This window comes from Thermobia domestica, chromosome 1 (genome assembly GCF_964235325.1).
Source record: "Thermobia domestica chromosome 1, izTheDome1.hap1.1, whole genome shotgun sequence".
NCBI classification, from domain to species: domain Eukaryota; kingdom Metazoa; phylum Arthropoda; class Insecta; order Zygentoma; family Lepismatidae; genus Thermobia; species Thermobia domestica.
This window is the reverse complement of record NC_137454.1, coordinates 5,685,619-5,707,152: the sequence shown is the minus strand read 5'-3', so window position 1 is coordinate 5,707,152 and position 21,534 is coordinate 5,685,619. Positions and strand designations below refer to the sequence as shown.

Sequence of the window (21,534 nt, the reverse complement as noted above, 5' to 3'; positions counted from 1 at the left end):
TGCAGAAACTATAGAATGCATGGTGAAGTATTTTGGTGCATTCAGCATTCTGATTTACGAGTAGAGTTGCTAACTGGCCGGTATTTGCTGTAATTTTGATTAAGGCCGGTGACCGGTACAAACTTCTTATTAGAACCCTTATGACCGGTATTTTGGAATCTGCAATCCAGAATATAACATTGAACATCGAAATTTTTCAACAGTGCCTTTACAAACACAAATTTCCGTTGTATTATACATTATCGATATTTTTTTAACGTATGGCAGTTTTTTTTATTTATTTAACATAACAAATTTGATAACACTTATATTTTATTGTAAAATAATTTTATTCATTTATTGAGAGTAGAAAATGACTTTTTAAAGCAATTTCCTTTGTTTGAAGTGAAGTTTATGGAATAAATTTCATTTTATGAATCAACTATTGTTACATAAAGATTAATATCCAGTATTATTCATCTGTTTCGATAATTTTAAACAAGTGACAATTGCTGGTAAATACAATAACGATCAATACAGTCTTCAGTTTCTCATTTGTACAGAGAATTTTGAGGGTGTGCCGGTAATTTTGTTTTCCTGAGTTGGCAACCTATTTACGAGGTTTTGTTTCAACTCTGCTACGTAGTGGCTCCGTACTGACACTCCGCATGCAAATAAGTATGTAAGGCTACCATACGCCCCGGTTTCTTAAAATTTGTCCCGGTGTGAAGAAATTTTCCTTCTTGTCCTGTTTTTTTTCTTTATTATTATTATTAATTACATATCAAAATTTCTGAAAAGATAATAAAATCGACTTATTCCTTTTGCTTTCAATTCCGACAATACTATAGGAACAATTTCATTCTAATCTTTAGTATTATTGCCATCGCTGCTTTCCCGGATATAACATGCAATGTTTAAATCCTCCTAAGTATAACTCTTATCACTAAAAGTAAGAATGTATACCCCGAGGTGGCAACAAATTCTTGTGACGTTGCAGACCAGCCCCGAAAACACATTTTTTTTCTGCTTCAGAAAAACAATTATGCAAATTGCTTTCTTTTAGTTCGCATTTTAGGTTAACAAAAATAAATCAGCCTATTGAAATTTTGAAACAACTTCATAAATCTGGATATTTTTCTTTATAGACATGTAGAGCATGTAAAGGTGGTATGGTAATAATATTGAAAATATAATTTTTGCCTAAATATTGTATGTTCACTGATTGCGTTTATATTGTATAACAGCTTCTAGCTTCTATAATAATTTTTAGCACTGTTGATTAAGTATGGACAGTGGCGTATTTACGATTTTGTTTCGGGAGGGACTTTGCTAACTTCCGGGGGTGCTTTGCCTGAAAATATGAAAATTCTGCAAGATATTTCATATACTTTACTATAGTAAGTAAGATTTCGGTGGGGGGCTTGAGCCCGGAAGCCCTCCCCCTAAATACGCCACTGAGTATGGACTATATTAATACATTATTTTAAGTTGTATAACTAGTGCGATACTGTAGTAAAATTCGAAAGATAAAATTAATACAAAATGCAATATTTACTACTAATTTGTAAGATGTCCCGTTTTTTCTGTTTTCAAAAAGTATGGTAGCCTTAAAGTATGCTAAACCATACAAAATAAATTGTACTGTAAATAGTACCCCTCTGATAGTGCTCTCAAACGGGTCGGGTTACGGGTCGGGTTGTCGGGTCGGGTCAGTCGGGTTAGCTCGTGTCGGGTCACTCGGGTCGGGTCGTCACATTCTTCACTTATTTTCTATACGGAATACTATAAAGAGTTTTGTTGTGGAATTCAATTCGAAGTTGGTGAATGAATGATAAATGTGACTAATTGAAGGTGAAATAGTAATAAAATTTTAATTTTACCCTATATTAACTAATTGGTATTGTAATTGTAATTAATATTACTACTGACTTTTTTCCTTTCTGCGTTTCTATGTCAAGTTAAATGTCACATTAAGTGAAATTGAAAGGAAATATCTAGTTAACGTCCCACGTTATGCACCAACGCTAAGAGAGACAGTGATGATGAGAAATAATTGAAGTGGTTGAATGAAGAAAGTGGGAGGAAATGGGAGAACACCGAGAAAACCCATGCACATGGGGTTTGTCCACCAGAAAACTTACTTGGTACGAGCTGGAATCAATACCCATGGACCTTCAGGTCAAACATCTGCCTTTGGGCAGGACACATTATTATTATTATTATTATTATTATTATTATTATTAATATTATTATTATTATTATTATTATTATTATAACTTTAAGAGTGCCCAAGAAAGTTCCGCCGCCTTTTCACCAACACCTTCGAACATTGGTATGTAACCTAAGACGTACCTGGAATATCAAAAATCGTCTCCATCAGCCTCGACGACCTTCTGAAAACGTTCTGGAAGGCCATGGATTCCATCGCAGTCGAACTTGGTGGGACGTGAAGTGAAGAAGGTATCAAGTGCATATTGAACCTCTTCTAGCTGTTTGAATTGGCGTTCTCTAAGGTGATTGTCCAAGGAATGGAACAGGTGATAATCGGACGGTACAATGTCCGTGGAGTATGGCGGATCCAATAGTGTTTTCCATCCAAGGCGTAGAATGATGTACTGGGTCATTTTAGCCACGTGGGGCTTAGCGTTGCCTTGTAACAAGAGGACCCCTTTGCGATTCAGAACTGCTGGATCCAGACAGTACACAGTGACAGTACACAGTTGCATTGATGATCTGACCAGCTGGTAGCAGTTCCCGATGGACGATGCCTCGAGCAGTCCACAAAATGCACAGGAGAACCTTATTCTGGCGTAGTGCTGGCTTGGGCTGTTTTTGAACCGGTTCATGGGATGCTAACCAACAATGACGGCGCCGTGGAGCTTCGTACAGGACCCACTTCCCATCACATGTCAACACCCTGTCCAGAAATTGCTCCTTCCTCAGACGAGACACCAAAGAAACACAGGTGTCTGCTCGCGTTGCTTTCTGGCTCCAAGTCAAATCATGTAGGACCTATCAACCCAACTTGCAGTGCTTCCCAAGTTGATGGTGGTGGTGCCGAATGGTTTCTCCACTTACACTGAAAGGTAGTACCAGTTCCTCACACGTCTGTCTTCGCCTCAATTGCTGCCTGAAGATCTTTATTTTGAACATCTGTTTGTCTTTCGGCACGTGGTGCGTCTTCGAGTGTTTCGTCACCGTCCTTAAACCGTCATACCACTGCACTCTCCGCGTAGTCACGACACCCTCACCAAAGGCCTGTCATATCTTCCGCCCCGCGGTGCAGCAATTTGAACTCGTACAGCAAACAAGCCCTTATGACGCTCTGTGAAGGCCCCATGTTCACTCAGTCCTTACGCACGTTCACGGTGTATCTGAACAGCCACAACCAAGTAGTATGTTGGATATACTTACTAGTGTTGCTCACGAGACCTGGTTTGGGGCATTCTCGTTTCGAAAATGTGTCGTGAAGGTAGTCTCGTCTGGAAAAGTGCATATGTTTCTATTGAAAGAGCTCTGTCTCATCTCGTACCCTTTCATGAAAATTCTGTCTCGTCTCGTCTCGTCCAACAACTGACCTTCACCTTATATCCATTCGCATTCAACTCACGGTGTGAGGGCCAATTGAACACAGACCTCCACAAAGAGACAGAACTTTCTTGGTCACCTTCAGATTATTATTATTATTATTATTATTATTATTATTATTATTATTATTATTATTATTATTATTATTATTATTATTATTATTATTATTATTATTGCTGGGGTAGTGATTTGACTTTCTCCGCAATAAAATACTTGCTAATTTTATATAACGTTGCAAATATCTTCTAGATAATTTAATCAAGAAAAAATAAAAGGTAATTCCCTACAGAATGATATTTCAGTGCAATTAGTTCCTTATGATTCTATCAGACAGGAACGCTGTTTTTAAATAGAAAAATCGGAATATTAACGTGATGAAATTGTTGTTTGTTACACAGCAAAAAATATTAAAAGAAGTTCTATATACATTCCTTACTAGAAAATAATGTTGTCTTCAGAACTTTTATTATTTTAGCCTTCAGAACTTGTCTTCAGAACTCAGTCAAATTTTATTTTGACTTTCGAACTTGATTGCCTAAATTTTAACCTTGGAAATTTGGATGTGGAGTAAAATAAAGAAGGTTAGCAGGGTAGAGAGGAAAACGAATTAGGAAATGCTGAAAAAATGCAAGAGACGAGAGTAATATTAGACGATATAAGGAAGCGAAAAATGGACGGATCACAAGTTTTGATCTTGTTAAGGGATTGCATTCTGAGGGATGTAGTAAAGGGGGTGATATCAGGAGAGCGAGAGTGTGTAAGAAGGTTGGAATTGATAGATTGTAATAAGGAGGGTGGTACTTTATGTTGGGTTGCGAGGCAGATATTAGCGGGAAATCGCAAAAATGGAAGCTTCTTACCTAGTTCACGGAAACTGGCCTGTTTATTAATGGGAGAACACTGAGGAGGAGGAGGAGGATAATTATACTACAAGTAAAAAAAGCCGAAACAATGGTTTATGCATAAGAATTGGTCAGCATTTTTTTTCTGGTGGCAGTTTTGTAAAGTTCTATCTCTCTCAAACTGGTTAGATTGTAAGGTCAAGTCACTCGGATCGGTTGTCGGGTTAAATCACCTCGGGTTGGTTCACTCGGGTCACTTTGGGTCGGGCCAATCGGGTCAGCTCGGGTCGGGTTGTCGGGTCGGGTCAGTCAATTTGGGTCACGGGTGGGGTCGGGTCGGTCTTCAACACATATAATTTCCACGAAAATTACAATATACCACGGTTTATACCTCATTGGACTTCCAATAAAACGTTTTCAATGATGTGTACACCATGTCACCATTTTTGTATGAGGGAATGTCTAGAGGGATTTTGTGGGAATTTGATGGAGTGTAGATTCCTGTGTGTGTGTGTGTGTGTGTGTGTGTGTGTGTGTGTGTGTGTGTGTGTATGTATGTATGTGTGTGATACCTTACAGGATACAAGATATCGAGGAAGTGTGTAAATAAACCGGACAATTTCTGTTATGTATGTGGGGAGCTGATATTTAAATCACAACGTCGATGTTTTACTCCACTTGTGAGGAAGTGTTATCAGTTATATTTTGGTTGCTGTGTAGGAGACCAGGATAAGAACTGGGTTCCTCACTACATTTGTTGTACTTGCGTGAAACGTCTGACTAGGTGGGCAAATGGTGGACGAAACATGAACTTCGCAGTACCGATGATCTGGAGGGAACCAAAAGATCATTCTTCAGACTGCTACTTTTGTATGACACAGATAAAAGAAATAAGCAGTAAATCTAACCACACAGTACAGTACCCTAATTTGCATCAGCAATTAGGCCAGTTCCACACAGTGCAGAATTACCTGTACCGGTACCTCCTTCTCATCTTACGGTAAATGAGGATTACGTACTTAAGGCAACTATTGAAGTTCCAAATGAAAATGATGATCCTACTTATGTAGGAAGCACATCTACATTGGATTCCCATCTGATAACTCCGGGTGAACTAAATGACCTCATACGGGATTTAAAACTCTCCAATACACAGACAGAACTTCTTGATTTTAAACTTAAGGCTGGAATCTGCTCCATCGTGACACTAAAGTGTGTATTTTTCGAAACCTTCATACAGAGTTTCAGAACTACTATTCTCAAGAAAATGATTTAGTGTATTGTAATAATGTCTGTGCTGTGATGGATAGACTTGGACATGCACATATAAGTACAGAGTGGAGATTGCTTATTGACTTTTTGAAAACTAGTTTTAAGGCTGTCCTTTTGCACAATAGCAACAAATTTCCTTCAGTGCCTTTGGCTTATGCAACTAATATGAAAGAAACCTATGAAAACATCGAAATAGTGTTAGAAAAAATTCAGTATGAGAAATACAAGTGGACCGTTTGCTGTGATTTACAAGTCATTTCTTTGTTAATGGGTTTGCAGCTTGGTTATACGAAATATTGTTGTTTCCTCTGCGAATGGGACAGCAGGAACAAAGCGGAACATTACATCAAGAAGGAATGGCCAACGCATGTATTAACTCCTGGACAGAAGAATGCTGTTTATTCCTCACTGGTGAGCCCTGATTAGATAATTCTACCTCCTCTTCACATAAAGTTGGGGCTCTTCAAAAACTTTGTTAGGACAATGGACAAAAGTAATGCAGGATCTTGTTACCTCAAGGAAAAAATTCCTCGCGTTAGTGACGCTAGGGATTTTTGTAAACCCCCAAATAAGATGTTTGATTCGTGACCAAAAATTTGAGGATCTCTTAACTCTGGTTGAGAAAGCAGCTTGGTGTCCATTTAAATGTTTAACAGAGAAATTTTTAGGAAACAAGAAAGCCCCAAATTACCGTGAAATTGTGAGTGATTTCCGGCAATCATTCAATGAAATGGGTTGCAACATGTCCCTTAAAGTTCACTTTCTAGACTCCCACCTGCATTTCTTTCCTGAAAAGCTTGGTGCTGTTAGTGATGAGTATGGGGAACATTTTCATCAGGACATTTCCTCCATGGAGAAGAGGTACCAGTGACAGTGTAGTTCAAAAGTGCTAGCTGATTACTGTTGGACACTTAAAAGAGATGTTCCAGAAACCAAACACAGAAGAAAGTCGACAACTAAAACATATTAGTTGAGGTAAGTAAGTGCACATTTATTAAGAAGATACCACTCACTTCTTTTGTATTATTTATTAAGTAGATATAAAATGGTGACACGGTGTATACATCATTGAAAATATGTTTTATTTCAAATCCAATAAGATATAAACCGTGCTTATATTGTAATTTTCGTGGAAGTTATATGTGATTTTATCTGCACTAATGAATATTGTAAAATGAACAGTACACATAGCATATTTTTTATATAAATATGTTTATTTCTCTAGATAGAATAATGCTATTGTTATGAAACTTAGAGGGCTTACTAAGTATAAATCAGGCTAATATACAATATAATTTGTGCGTTTATATACCTAAGGTACCCAAGCTACAAGTATGAAAATGGTTTAAAAAAAGAAAAAAAGAAAAAGAACAGAAATTTGAGGGGAAATTTTCCGAAAACACCTCTGTCACGGGAAAACTGAGGGTGATGGAGAAAAACTGATTGCAGATTCGAATTCTACGTGAAAAGTTCTATTAGAATCAGGCATTTTCTTCCCTGTGTCAGAGAAAAATAATTTTTTTCAACTAGTGCAATAGGAACCATTTTCAAACTCATCAACCGTTATTCAAACCGGTTAATGTTGATCGCAGATATTAAAAATACTCACATCCGTATATTATTTAATACAAACGAAAATTTTACCTGCACATTTCTGCACAAACGATGTATAAACGATCGCGACAATTTGTGGTTCAATCGAACATGGTGGGGCTAGCACTTAGACAACTCCCCTTTTTTTTCGTTCTGTCCACGCATCTGATAGCTTAGAAAAAAAATTTCGCCTGCGCATTACTGCTCAAACGATGTGCAAACAATTGAGATGATTTTCTTTTGAATCGGACGTAGGGGGTGCTACCAATTAGGTAGCCTATACTTTGTTATCGTTTTGGCACGCCCGCAATTGTGTACAAACGAAAATTTCGCCTGCAAATTTCTGTACAAAACCGTAACAAACAAGTGCGACAGTTTGTGGTTGAATTGAACATGGTGGGAGGGCTAACATTTAGACAACCCCCACTTTGTTTTCGTTCTGGCGGCGCCCCTAATTGTGTACAAACGAAAATCTCTCCTGCACATTTCTTTATAACTATATTCAAACGATTGCGACAATTTGTGGTTCAATTGCACATGGTGGGAGGGCTACCATTTAGACAGCCCCCCCTTTGTTTTCGTTCTGAGGTCGCCCCTAATTGTGTACAAACGAAAATTTTGCCTGCATATTTCTGTACAAACGATGTACAAACGATTGCGACAATTTGTGATTGAATTGAACATGGTGATTGGGCTATCACTTAGAAAGCCCCCCACTTTGTTTTCGCCCTGGCGGCGCCCCTAATTATGTACAAACAAAAATCTTGCATGCATATTTCTGTACAAACGATGTACAAACGATTGCGACAATTTGTGATTGAATTGGACATGGTGGGGGGCTATCACTTTAAACAGCCCCCCACTTTGTTTTCGTTCTGGCGGCGCCCTTAATTATGTACAAACAATAATTTAGCCTGCACATTTCTGTACAAACGATATAGAAACGATTGTGACAATTTGTGATTGAATTGGACATGGTGGGGAGGGGCTACCATTGAGACAGCCCTCACATTTTTTCGTTCTGGCGGCGCCCCTAATAGTGTACAAAGGAAAATTTGGCCTGCACATTTCTGTACAAACAATGTACAAACGATTGCGATACTTTGTGATTCAATTGGACATCGTGGGTTGAGCTACCACTCAGACAGCTCCCCACTTTGTTTTCGTTCTGGCGGCGCCCTTAAGTTTGTTCAAACAAACATTTCGCCTGCACATTTCTGTACAAACGATGCACAAACGAATGCGACAACTTGTGATTGAATTGGACATGGTGGGGGGGGGGGCTACAACTTAGAGAGCTCCCATTTTTTTCTGTTCTGGCGGCGCCCTTAATTATGTACAAACGAAAATTTCGCGTGCACATTTCTGTACAAACGAAGTACAAACGATTGCGACAATTTGTGATTGAATAGGACATGGTCGGGGGCTACCACTTAGACAGCCCCCATTTTTTTCGTTCTGGCGGCGCCCCTAATTGCGTGCGAACATACATTTCGCCTGCACATTTCTGCACAAACGAAGTACAAACAATTGCGACAATTTGATTCAATTGGACATGGTGGGGGGCTACCACTTAGACAGCCCCCATTTTTTTCTGTTCTGGTTGCACCCCTAATTGTGTAAAACAAAAATTTCGCCTGCACATTTCTGTACAAACGATGTACAAAACGATTGCGACAATTTGTGATTGAATAGAACATGTTGGTGGGGGGGCTACCATTTGGACAGCCCCCACTTTGGTTTCGTTCTGACGGCGCCCCTAATTGTGTACAAACGAAAATTTCGCCTGCACATTTCTGTAGAAACGATGTACAAATGATTGCGACAATTTGTGCTTGAATAGGACTTGTTGGTGGGGGGCTACCATTTAGACAGCCCCCACTTTGTTTTCGTTCTGACGGCGCCCCTAATTGTGTACAAACGAAAATTTCGCCTTCACATTTCTGTAGAAACGATGTACAAATGATTGCGACAATTTGTGCTTGAATAGGACATGTTGTTGGGGGGCTACCATTTAGACAGCCCCCACTTTGTTTTCGTTCTGACGGCGCCCCTAATTGTGTACAAACGAAAATTTCGCCTGCACATTTGTGTACAAACGATTGAGACCATTTCCGATTGAGTCTGATAAGGGGGGGGGCTGTCTAAATGGACGTCTCCTTTTCACCTCTACTGTAATTAAATTCTTCCTCGAGAAAATCTGTAATCAACACTGTCAGTAGCTACGTCCTCGACTAATATACCTTAACAAGTACAGCTTTATTTTCGTATATTTTTCAACAGTTAACCAATTTAAAACTATCGCAAACAAAAATATGTATTCAACCTCTTAAATACTTCGCTCGCCGAAACACGTTCAGCGCGTGCAACAAGCAAAAACAACATGTTTGGCGTCTCACAAATGGAAAAGGGGAAAAAAAGAGAAGGAAAAGCAGCACGGCAGTGCCTTATCGCAGTCAGAGCTGACAACATAGTTTCGGTCGTCACTAACGCGAATAGACCTACTAGCGGTGTACAAGAGTTATACAGTTACAATATACGTCGTGCCACAGTAGCGCTACAGGCGGAATTTGCACGAACTACAAATGAATATGTTCCCTTACAAGCAACAGTCACTGTTGCACCCTCTTTACATTCTACACATAATTTTTTCTCCCACTTTTTGACCTTGACAAGCAGAAGTACCAGGCTTTCCGAGTTCACAACCATAAACTGTTTGTGTACAGAGTACGTTTTCAGTTCTTCGAATGACTGTGCGCGCGAAGAACAAGGGTGATGATCGGGCTACCGTATACGGAAGTCAGTAACACCCGGTTGCAATAATAAATGTAAAATACAAATATAGAGCCTTGACAATGCCGTGAGGATGAATATATATATATATATATATATATATATATATATATATATATATATATATATATATATATATTCTTAACAGAAGAAATTCCCTCGGAAACTGATTCAGAACTACAGAGCTTTTTCAAAATGTATATAGTGAAACTAATAGTTAAGATATACACAGTCATTTCACAACTATATATCACATTAATTGCGGGCTAAAGGCTGTGACTAAGTAACAATATCTTGAAATTGAAGGTAGTAAATTGACCAAAGACGAGAAGTTTGCTCATTATTTAGAAAAGGTACATAAAAGATTTCAACCGTTAAAATAATATTTTAGAGACATATTTTCACAAAATAAAAACGTCAAGAAATTATCACAAAAGTTCCAGATGAAAAGTCTCAGTTTCAAAGTTTTGGACGTTTTAAAGCTCTCTTTAGTAATGTTAGGATTACACCTCAATCACAATTCCTCAGTGTTTTTTCCTGTACATTAGATTGATAAGCTAGTGAGTTTCTTTCGGAAATTACAAGCGCCTGTTATGAACAATATATTATTTTCAACTGGTCCTTCAACAAAGTTAGTATTATTGAATGTAATTTAGTTTTAGTAAAATGTATATTTTCAAATACTAGGCAGAGACAGTAGGTGCTAAACTGCAAACACGAAAAAACTATTTAGCTATTTCACAGTTATCATTATAACTTTAGTTTGTAGTCAATGCAATCAATATGATTTATTTCAATTCGTTTCAATGTATTTCAATATAATCAATGTAACTAATTAAAATTATTATTTCAAATCTTACTACTTCTCTTTCACATTCCTAACTATTTTCAGCATGGCTATACTTAAAACTGATTATTGACCTTCACATTAATCACATAACTTGTAAGCAACATAGACTACAAGACAGAAGAGAAATATAAGACAAGTATATTACATAAAACAATATCATAGAAATTAATGATACCTATGCATATTCACTGGCACATCAGTGATTCAAGCTTAATTAGAAACAATGTTTAATATCTTCAGTAATGTCTATAAAAATATTCTGAACATGCAATTCTAGTACACAAAATGCATACCACTTACCATCCGAATCAGCCATATAATTGAAATATGATGGAACAAAAGGCCCTGGAAGAAAGTAATTTGGAAAATGCACCATATCATGTGGATAATAAGGTGTGGCTAAGCCCTGCAATGGAATTAACACCTATGATTAATAAGTGTGATAGCTTAATGTATTAAGGAATATAAATATTATTTACAAATATAAATAATATGAAAGTTCATTTTGCTTTTACCTCACTCTTTATATACGGTATTATTTACTCTAATTGTAGTAACAAACAAGAATAATCTTCTCCTAAAACAAAACTATTATATGTTCGAAACGTTTTATATGCTATTTTTCAATGTCAAAATATTGTTAGAATATCCAAAGCAACACACATTTTATTTTTCTATTAGAGAAAAACATATAACCATTGAGTAGATAAAAAATTAAGAGCAAATGTTATTGAAAGTTTTTGTTTTGAATGGATATGTAAAGCTTTCGTTTCTCAATCATGACAACAGTTCCTTAGTTTCGTATTGCATAATTAGCTTTAAAGTATTTTCTTCATCATTAAGAAATTTTATTATGTAACAAGATGATATTATCACTCTTCTATGTGGATGTGTATTTTTTTAAATAGTATTAACCCTTATCATACCAAGGCGGGGTCCCTGAGGGACCCCAGACTAGGTTTTGTAAGTGGCAAATGAAAAGTACGGCACACACATCCCACGGGATTTTTCTATTTGTTCATTTTTCAGAGTAAGACATATATACGTAAAAAGAAACAACATCGTTAAGCAGTTAGATTTTAAAAATATGAATAACTGATCTGGGGTCCTACGAGGACCCCTCATGGTATATTATGTTTTTCTCAATATGCTGATAATTCAAATGTCTCCGCTAGATGACACCACGTTCTGTTTGTCCTATGTGATTTTGGACAATAGAATATAATTTATATACACACCTAAATAATTCTCAGATTTCTCTGTTAATTTGTTAGCAAATAAAACTGGTAATTTGCATAAAATTTCTGGGTTGTGGCATAACTTTTACTGTGCGTTCTAACAAACTTGCAGACACTCGAATGGAAAAGCGGTCTAAATTTGATATATCATCTTACAGGTGTGGGAGTAGTGGCGTACTCTAGTAATCCAGCTTTCTTGGAAGCCTGAAGTTGAGGATGGCCCTTCTCCTCTAAAGAGAAAACCAGCTGATTTCGTTGTGGGAGAGCCCGCGAGGTTCTGGAGATGCTGCCAGATAAAGGAAACTGTACATGTTCGCACGGCTGATCATTAGTCTGACTCCGGGTTTAACCACTCCGAAACAGTCTGGTAGGCCAAACCAACTTCTTTCATCTACATGCAACGTCAACTCAACGGCTTTCAGGAATGGGCAAGGCGTTGGAGAATTATAATCAATGCAGACAAAAGCTGTGCTGTCATCCACAGTCGACGACGCATCCGCGTCCCTCGAAATTTATCGTATGAGAACGCACACATTCCTCACGCCACACACGCTAAATATCTGGGTGTGACATTAGATCATGGGTTAACGTTCGCCTTACACATCAAAGACATAAAGCAACGAGCATTACGCAAAATATCAGCATTGTACCCCATCTTTCGTTGCAGTTCAATTTCTCATGAGGTCCGCGTGCACATATTGAAGATGATAGTTCTATCAACTCTTTCTTATGCATGCCCTGCCTGGCAACATGCTGCTAACAGTCATCTTCAAACACTTGAAAGTGTGCAAACAAGAGCCTGTCGAATCATCACTGGTCACGATAGATATACACGCAACTGCCAAGTTCTGGAAGATTTAGAGCTGCCTCCTGTTAAGGAAGTTCTATGGCATCTCCACTATAAGTTCTGGCATACTTTGCCAAGGCACATAAATCCAGCTATAGCTACCATAGGAACCAAATGCGCCCTACGGAACGTTCATCGCACGCCACGCCTTTAATATCTTTCCTTAGATCGTAATGACTTCAACATCAGCTACTCTGCGACAGTTGCAGATGTAGTCTCACAGACATAACAAAACAATAGTATTACCAAACAAGCCACCTGCACATCTGTATATATTCTTTCTGCCATCTTACTCATGGAGTCAGGGGCTTCGGCCCGATACTCTACACAAAAATTCAACATTACCGTGACCGTGACCGTGACCGTGACAGCTGCACATACTTAGCTGGTTTCCAGCTTTCTCACTAGAGGCACTCCTGTAGTGTCAAGTCTAGGCTGAGAATATTACGCGTTTGTGGACGCAAGCGTGGCAGTTCTCAGTTTTTGGGCGAGAGAGTGAGAGAGATCAAGGGTTTCACCCGAGTGGAGGCTGCACTACCGTACACATTAGTGTACTAATTTTTGGAAGCTTTTGCTTCATCACTCATCACATCATCTATACTGCAATAGACATCTGCTACACTTACATATACAGCGTTCTGGAAATCATCTTGTCCGGCTACTATGGCCAGTGGACAACATCCTGGTCTTCCGCCTGCAGTTCCTACAGCTTCTACTGTCTCTACGAAGGTAGAGAAGCGCAAAAGTTACAAGGACGCTTTTATCACTTCAGATCACGATCGCGGATTAGTGGGTAATCCTATTGACGGCGACCCAGCAACTAATCCAAAATCTCCTCCTCACAAAAAGCATCATGCTGACAATATCAGCATCGCCAGTTCAGACGACAGCTCTCGCCTAATGATTGTTGATGGCATTGAACAATTTCCTCAGAAACCACGGACAGAAATTCATAACTTTCTGCTTCAGGTGATCCGAAATTCCAGAACACCAAACTTCTACTCCAGTAACTTCTCAAATATCGACCTCGTTCAGAAATTACACAGATCATTCATTCTCAAAACGGATACATTATTAAATCGCCATTACCTAACTTCGCAACAACTGTCAGAGACAAACATAGTTTTGAGATATTTGGAAAAACAGCAAAACTCACAAAACTGAACGACAACCGTAAGAAACAAATGCCACCACCCAGACGAACTCCTGTTCTATCTGTAGTCATCTGCGGTGTTGATCCGTCTTACAGTGACGAAGAAATCGAAGAGGAACTACACCACAAGGGATACACCTTCAAAAAATGCATTCGTATTAGAAATAATCAAGGAGCTAGTTATATGGTCAGGGTACTGACAGAGTCGCAGGAAACTATTGACGACCTGCTTGAACACGGAGCATTCATATAAAAGCAAAGACATAGAGTGGAACCATCCAAAACATCGCCTCCTCTTCCCATACGCTGCGATCGATGCCAGGAATACACTCATCCTACGCCTAAATACGTAAATCCGTTTAAATGTGGCTACTGCGGTGGCCCTCATCCTACCCGCTCTTGTCCAAATATGCAACGGCCGCCTGAGTGTTCAACCTGTCATGAACGTCATCCAGCCTATAGCTATAAATGCAAAGCCAAACCTACTCCAGAAGAAGCCAAACCTGAACTAGTAGTTCCTCTTAGAATACATGACGCACAGAATCAAACTTCCGAACCCAGCACATCTGATCAACCAATTACTATTAAACAGCTTCTTGCCTTCATTACTCTTACTCTACAAAACATCCATCCGTTCGCACGTCCCTTAGTTCTACAACACGTCCAGTATGCTGCTCAATCAGTCTTCCATCTTCAGTTCCAAGCGACTTACAATGGTCCAACTGCCTACTTTCATACTTTCCCATCTTCACAAACCTTCTAAATATCATCTCAGTATGGATATTATGGGTATTATTTTTCTGTTTGCTAACATACGCTCTCTCTGCACCCACAAAATACTATTTGAACAACTGTTACTCGAAGAGAAAGTCGATGCTTTTCTCCTTAACGAAACACATCTAACTCCCAAAATGAAATGCAAATTACCAGGATTTACGATCATTCGCAAGGACAATACTTTACCAGCACGTGGGGCAAATGGCGGGGTAGCTGTTGGGTTTTCACCTCACATCCCATATCGTATCCACACTCCAGCAATTCAGAACCTTCCAGAAAATCTAGTAATCATTCTTTACTACAAATCCGATTATATTACAGTGGCCACTATCTACGTCCGCCCAGGGCATCCAATTCCTCTGTCATTTTTTCAATACATATCGAACACTTTTCAGCGTTACATCATTCTGGCCGATATCAATTTCCAGAGTCGTTCCAATAGGGACCAAACTCATTTTTTGAATTTCATTCTCACCAATACGACGGACACTTTTCATCACCTACCTAAACCAACCAGACCTGAATCAAATACCACACCCGATATCGCTATCACGTCTGCCTCTGTAACGCCACGCTCCACTATAGATGTCCTTGATCCTTTCGGGAGTGACCATGTGCCCATAAAACTCAGTATCAAATGCCGTACCCCCCGACCTCTCGACGCACCCCCACCTCGCATGATTCCTCGATATGACAAAGCGGACTGGGAGAAATATCGAACATACCTCACTGAACATCTCGAAGGCCTAAATCCTCTTACAACAGAGTCAGAGTTATATCAATCATTAGAGACTATCACCAATCATATCAATGAAGCATCTCCACAATATATACCACAATCTCAATATGCACCACACAAACCTAAACTTCCACCACAATATCTTGCCATGGTAAAACGATCACGTCAGTTCTTCCGTGAATATACTCGCACAGGAAATCGAGAGGCACTTAGACATCACAGAGCACTCCAGCGCACTGTTCACAATTATGTTAAAGCCTTTAAATTAAGACAATGCATCAAAGCTTGCAATTCTCTCTCCGAAACCTCTTATCCTACTCTATATTGGAAACGGCTAAACGCTCTCTCTGGCAAATATACCAAAACTTCATACCCGATCATCATCAATGACTCGCCTTTAGACTCTGATCTGGACAAAGCAAACGCCTTCGCCATTTATTTCCAAGATATCTTTACACCGCTCACTCCCGAACATCCAGTTCGCAATCACCCAGTGGATCACTTCGACTTTTCTTCAATTCATCTTCAGCCAAACAGTACTCACCCGCTTAATACATCACGTCCTCTTACAAAGCCCATCACTCCAGAAGATATTAGCACAGCTATTGCACGAAAACGAAACACCGCACCGCACAACACCGCACCGCATCATATCGACATATCAAGGAAAGTCCATACGCAGTATTATATATTCTTTCTCTCACTTTACACCCATCCTCCGCACTGGCTATATACCATTACAGTGGAAAACTTCAAAGGTACTGATGTTTCTCAAACCCAACAAACCCGCCGACTGTGTCTCCTCATATCGACCTATCCAATTGACTCCAGTCTTCAGCAAAATCTTAGAAAAGATTCTAGTATACAATCTACATACACATCTTTCCAGATAGAATTTATTACCATCACATTAAGCAGGTTTTCGTCCAAATTTCAGTATTAATGATCAGTTATTCCGCCTTCTTAATTACATCACAAATCATTATACTACTTCCTGGCCATCTTGTTCAACTCTCTTTGATCTTGAAAAAGCTTTTGACAAGGTTTGGCACCATGGCCTTGTTTATAAACTTCTCAACTTTCGTCTTCCTCTTACTTACATCAGGTTCATATATAATTTCCTGTTCTGTCGCCTAGCATATGTTACCATTAATCATACCTTCTCTCATCCAATATTTCTTCATTCTGGTGTACCGCAAGGATCGTCTCTTTCTCCATTATTGTATCTTCTCTACGTAGCCGACTTTCCAACTCTGCCCGATAATATACACGTTTTTCAATACGAAGATGACACCGCCTTCTTAGCGCTGGGCAAAACCATCCATCAACTAAATACTTCTATGCAATCCGCCATAGATTCATTTGTCCAATAGTGTAAAGTGTGGCGCTTAAAGATCAACGCTCTCAAGACACAAACTATAGTTTTCCTACACCCTAAAAACCGCACAAAAGTACAGAGAAATCCCAAGCTCCTTCATCTCACAGTCAGCGATACACGTCTTCCACTCAGCAAAACAGTAACATATTTAGGGCTTGTCTTAGACACACATCTCACCTGGAAGGCCCATTTGCAGCACATCACCACCAAAGCTTATAATCGTCTTAATTTACTCAAACGTCTTACAGGCACTACTTGGGGTCTCAGTCCAAAAACTGTACTCAATACCTATAAAGTATTTCTACGTCCGGTTATCACATATGCTCATCTAGCCTGGATTGCCGCACCACTCTCATTCTAAAATAAATTGAAGATATTGGAACGACATGCACTGCGCATTGCTTACAGAATCAAACTACCCAGTCCGACATACGAACTCTATCAACGCATGACCTTTCCACATATTCTTTTCCATCTTGAGTCTCTCCGTCTTAAGTACATTACCACTCGTCTTGAGGATCGCCACCCACTCCTCATCGATACAATGACAGCACACATCGACTTTCCACTTCGTGCCCATCTTCTCCATACACCATTGGCGCTGCTTTTTACCCTCTATCACTACACTCTTCCTCCGAATCACCATCATCTCCTCTTAGCCGCAGAATTGAAGGCCGACGTCATCCCACCCTTCATATGTCCATCATTCGCACAGTAACTCCTTTGTAAATAATCTGTGCTCCCGCTGTCTTTTCATCAATGCTTGGAGTAGCCCCCAAGCGAGAAGAATAACATGCATCTGTCCACTAACATAACCCTGTATTGTGTATGCTGTGTATCGCACTTCATCACATCATGCTCATCACCTCCATCATCACTTCATGATTGTGATCCAAAGATCACAATGTCCCTCCGAAAAGTGAGATAATAAATAAATAAATAAATAATAAAGGCAATCCGCAATCTTCCTTCATTGTTTCACCATTTCCTTTCTCTTTATCCTTCACCATCCACATATCACTATACAAATATCACATAGACCAACTCCCACTGTTCTTCCTATCAGTTACCATGCATCTACCTTCCCATAGAAGGCGTAACCCTCGCACGGGTGGCTAGCCGCGGCTAGCAAAAAAATACAGCTGCAGTTGCTCATAGGCGGAAACAAAGTTCCTGGTATAGACTATTACATACAGGCACGTTCGAGAAAGCCCCTATACTGTTTTATATTTGCTTTCTCTTATATATACATTTATTCTTCGTATTGGCTATGTCCCTGTCGACTGGAAAACATCCAAAACTGTCATGTTTCTCAAACCAGCCAAACCTAGTCACACTGTGAGCTCTTATCGTCCCATTCAATTAACATCAACGTTTTGCAAAATTCTGGAGCGTATCATTGTCAAACGGCTTCACTGCTATCTGGCACTACACAACCGCCTTCCTCTTGAACAAGCTGGTTTTAGACCCTCTTTCAGCATCAACGACCAACTACTTCGCCTTACTAATTCCATCTACAACCATTTTAACACAGGACATTTATCTTGCTTGGTCCTGTTTGACTTGGAAAAGGCATTCGATAAGGTCTTGCATCCAGCTCTTATTTATAAACTGAAGCAGCATAGATTGTCTATTGCCTATCTCCGCTTCATTTTTAATTTTCTCGCTTGTCGCCTGGCCTACGTCTATATTAATTTCATTTACTCCTTTCCAATTTTTCTTCATTCTGGGGTTCCACAAGGATCGGCTTTTTCACCCTTACTGTACATTCTATATGTTGCCGACTTTCCTGCTGTTCCAGCTACAGTACAATTCTTTCAGTATGCAGACGACACTGCACTGCTCGCCATTGGTAAAACTATCCACCAACTTAATTTGGCCTTACAAGATGCTATCAATACCTTTGTCGATTGGTGCTCTCACTGGCGCTTGAAAATAAATCCGACGAAATCGCAAGCAATTGTTTTCCTATCACCGAAATACCGTTCTCGTATACACCGTAATTCTCGTCTCTTGAATCTTACTGTTCAAGATGTACCTCTTAAACCTTCTCATACTGTCAAATATCTTGGCCTTACTTTCGATCACCGCCTTACGTGGTCGGCCCATTTACTAGCTATCGCAAAAAAGGCATATGGTCGTCTCAATTTGCTGAAAAGTCTTGCTGGAACAACCTGGGGACTCTCTGCGACTACTATCCTGAACACCTATAAAGTTTTTCTGCGACTTAAACTTGTTTATGGTTTCACCGCCTGGTTATCTCCACCACCATCATACTATGAGAAACTACGAATTCTTGAACCACATGCCTTGCGCATTGCTTTTCGAATTAAGTTGCCCAGTCAAACTCGGGACATCTATGCTCGCCTTACATTTCCACATATCCTCTATCATCTGGAAACACTTCGAACAAAATATATTACCCGCCGTCTGCAGTCCAACCATTCACTTTTACAGCAAACATTTGAAGAACACGCCCGTAATCTCTCTCCCTCTGCTGCTTTCATTCTTCCGCTTTCATTACTGCTTACTCTCTACCACTACACAATTCCCACTGACTATCCAGACAGTCGTTACTACGAACCATATTCTTCAGATGCTCATCTCCCTCATATCTGGCCATCATATGCACCGTATCACCTACCGTTCTAACAGGGCACCCTTGTCTTCATTAATGCCTAGCGTCGCCCCTAGGCGAGAAGATAACACGCATTTGTTATACTAACAAAACCTATGTGTTGTGATGTGAACTGCACTTCATTCTCATCTGCTCTCATCCATCTGCTTTCATGATCTTTCACATCTAAACCTTAAACCAACCTAATGATTATGGTTATTAAAACCATAATGACCTGAATTGCTTGTTAATAAAAATGCTTCTTTAACCATCCATAGCCCCTCTATTGTTACCAATATATTGCAATAGTACATCTACCTCTCTTCCCCTACAGAGGGCATAATCCTCTTCGGGTAGTTCCTAGTACTTGCTAGCAGGCAAAAAAATACTACTGCACACATTCTTCGCATACTTTTGTTCGCTAGCGATTTTGTTAGCAATAACCGCAATAGCTTGGCTATATCAATTTTTGAGAGATCCTTCCTGTTCCTCAACCCGGGATTTTTTCTGTGTCATTCCTTTGAACGCTACTGTCCAGACTAATCAAGCCAAGGGTGTGTAGAGTTACGGGTTTGTCCAGAGAACTGTTCCAACCCTGGTAACTATCCAAACGGGTCACCTTACCTACATTTACTTTATATTCATCACACACTGCATCTCGTTCGTTCTTTACTCTAGGGGCTTCGGCCCGATTCCTGCTCTCCATGGCGTATCCACATCAGATCACTGGGGCTTCGATGGATGGTCGGCATGGCGGACTACCTCCAGTATTCCTCGCCCCACCGGCTCATGCCACAAAGGTGGAAAAGCGAAAGGATGGCACCCGACATCGCAGAGCTTCTGAACTATCCACTGCCTCCACCGTCTCGAATGCCTCCAGTCGATCGCGATCGCCATTTCCTTCAGAGAGCTATTCTGAGCGTTTAGTCAAGTCACCGCCAGCAAAGAAACAACATTTAAGTCGAGCAATAACTTCGGTAGACACGGACACCGAAATCGCTCACTCTTCATCTTCATATCAACGTCAAAACCAAGTCATTCCATCAGTATCAAAACAAGAACATCATTGCTTTCTCCTTCAAAATTTTGATCCAAAATTCGATATCGTCAAATACGTAGTTCTTCAAGTACGTAAATATCTCCCAAGTATCAATCTCACTCAAGTTGTCAAATCCTGCAATGGGATAACCTTGAAATCTACGGACCCACATTTCGCTACTTGTGTACGAAACAAGGCTTCTTTCGAAATCTTTGGGAAAAAAGCCAAAATTGACACCCTCAGTTCCTCTTGCCGAAAACAACCACCGCCTCCGAAAAACCATCCCCTTCTCTCCGTTGTTATCAGGGGCGTTGATACCACATACACGGATGAGGAAGTTTCTGAAGAGCTGAAACTAGAAGGCTTCACCATCAACAAAGTACTCCGCATCCGGAACGATCAGGGACCCACTTACATGATGCGAATCTTAACAACATCGCAAGAAACAATTGACACCATGCTCGCACATGGCGCCTTGATCTATAAAAAAAACGTCATCGTGTAGAACCCTCCCGATCATCCCCACCACTTCCAATTCCTTGCGAAAGGTGCCAAGCATACAATCAGCACACCACTGCCAACTGTCGCAACACTGCCATCTGTGGCTACTACACAGGCACCCACCCTACCCGTACTTGTCCGAATTTTGAACTTCCACCCCATTGCGCTACCTGTAACAAACAACATCCCACATACAGTTACAAGTGCAAAGGAAAATCTCAACCTGAAAGTACTCGACCTGAATTAGTTGCCCCACTTCGCACTCATGATTCTTCTACCAACACGGAATTCCCCATCGACTCCACTCCTGTTACTATAGATAAAC

At 39.9% G+C, this 21,534-nt stretch overlaps 1 long non-coding RNA gene across 1 annotated transcript in view; it reads right to left on the bottom strand.

Moving 5' to 3' along the window:
- The window catches only part of LOC145668435 (uncharacterized), a 71,277-nt gene that overhangs the window by 28,921 nt on the left and 20,822 nt on the right, over positions 1 to 21,534 (bottom strand). The window contains exon 2 of the long non-coding RNA XR_014128027.1: positions 11,221 to 11,326. This is a non-coding gene — a long non-coding RNA (uncharacterized LOC145668435). The remainder of the gene's footprint in view (positions 1 to 11,220; positions 11,327 to 21,534) is intronic.